At 42.8% G+C, this 1,850-nt stretch overlaps 1 non-coding gene across 1 annotated transcript; it reads left to right on the top strand.

The window, feature by feature from the left end:
- Positions 1 to 1,576: 1,576 nt before the first annotated feature.
- TRNAM-CAU lies at positions 1,577 to 1,649 on the top strand. The gene has a single exon. It is a non-coding gene; the product is annotated as a tRNA-Met (tRNA).
- The last annotated feature ends 201 nt before the right edge of the window (positions 1,650 to 1,850 follow it).

Consider the following 1,850-nt stretch of genomic DNA (forward strand, 5'->3'; position numbering starts at 1 on the left):
CTTCAAAAATGACATGACATTCATTAAATTCTCACAGAAAAGGCCTGTTAGCCCAGAATGCTAAGAATAGCAAAAAATATCCTTCAGACATAGAGGTGAAAGAAATACTTTCTCATTTGAAGGTAAACTGAGAACATCCTTGCTAGCAGTAGAAGGACAAGAAAAGAGTTAGTATACTGGCGAGACAAAGAAAATGAATCAGTGCCTCGGCCCGCGAGGCAGTCAACGGGGTCCGCCCATATACCTGTAACGGATGAAAAGGGATAGGACAGGAGGCGCGAAAGAACGGCAGCAAGACAAAGGATTCTGATCAAGCTGCAAATTTATTTCAAAATGGAGGGAGTTATACAGAGGAGGGCAGTGAGGGAAGTGCAGTGGATAGGTGGCTTCAAAGCGTGCTCTAGCCTGCGATTGGCCGGGGGGTGCACGGCGGGCGCGTGATCGAGGCACTGATTGGTGTGCCACCTGTATGTCCAGGAGGGGGGAGTTCTATGGCTCCTGACTGCAGCATTCAGGCACAGCCTTCAGGTCTGATGGAATCAGCCTGTTTCAGGCTTATCCCAGCCCCCAACAAATCAGAAAGTAACTTAGAATATTATGAATAGAGAAACAATAGCAGAGATAGGAAATACCTGGGTAAATATGATAGACTGTTCTTCCTTTTTGGAGTTCTTTAAAGTATGTTTGATGATTGAAAGCGAAAATCATAACATTTTCTGATGGAGTTCTCATTGTATCTATTATATACATAACATAAGGGGGTTATAGTAAAGGAACTAAACAGTGGGGAGGCTTTTATATTCAACTTGAACAATAATGTATTGCTTCTAAGTATACTGTGAAATGTTAAGTATGTATATGGTAATCCGTAGACCACCTAATAACAATGTTGAAATAAGCCCGGGAAGATAGGAAGAGGAGCAGAGAATAAAAAGCAAAGGAAACAAACCATTAATAAGTTATTAATTAGTAAATCTATATGCAAATGTATCAATAATAACATTAAGTGTACATAATCTAAACACATCAATTAAAAATCAGAGATTGTCAGAATGTATTAAAAATAAATGTGGTGACTATAAGAAACCCAATATATTGTTATATATGAGATTAAAGATTATTATACAAGATATAGAGTAAGACAGAGAAATGCAGACAGGAGACAGTTTTGAGGACGATTTATTTGCTCATTTATTCATTTACTCAGCCAGTCAGTGAACTAATATTAACTGGCCACCTTCTACATTTTTTTCAACCAAGGAGACCAGGGGAGGCGAAAAGTCGACCGAGATCGATATGGGTAGGAAAAACCACATCATTGGAACACAAGAGCAGCAGAAAATAGCACAGTTGTCCCTGGTCCCACAGCCCAGAGGGTCTTATCGTTGGGAGAAACGCGAAAGGAGCGGACTCCGCGGAGCCTCGGTGGAGTCCTTTGGGCGCAGCACCGGCTCCTGCGGAGTGATTTTTCAAAGAGCTTTTATGATGCCGTGTTACATCTGGGAACTGATGACACGACGACGTTTGAAACGTAATTTTACTATTTTACTTGCTATGTAGAAAACGGTATCAAGGTGCCCTCTTAGCGCAGTAGGCAGCGCGTCAGTCTCATAATCTGAAGGTCCTGAGTTCGAGCCTCAGAGAGGGCATGTTTTTGGTCACAGCCCGCCCGTGCGCGACACAAAGGAAAACCTGCAAGTGTTCACCCGTAACCGTTTCTAACTGATGCCATAAGCCCTGCACCGGGGAGTCACTTTTGAACTTTCTCGGAATTCCCAGAGCTTTGGTTCAAATGGATGGGGAAGAAACTCACAAGACACCGGAAACCACCAGCTGCACCTGTTTGGGCT

Source organism: Phyllostomus discolor, chromosome 14 (assembly GCF_004126475.2).
Source record: "Phyllostomus discolor isolate MPI-MPIP mPhyDis1 chromosome 14, mPhyDis1.pri.v3, whole genome shotgun sequence".
NCBI lineage: Eukaryota > Metazoa > Chordata > Mammalia > Chiroptera > Phyllostomidae > Phyllostomus > Phyllostomus discolor.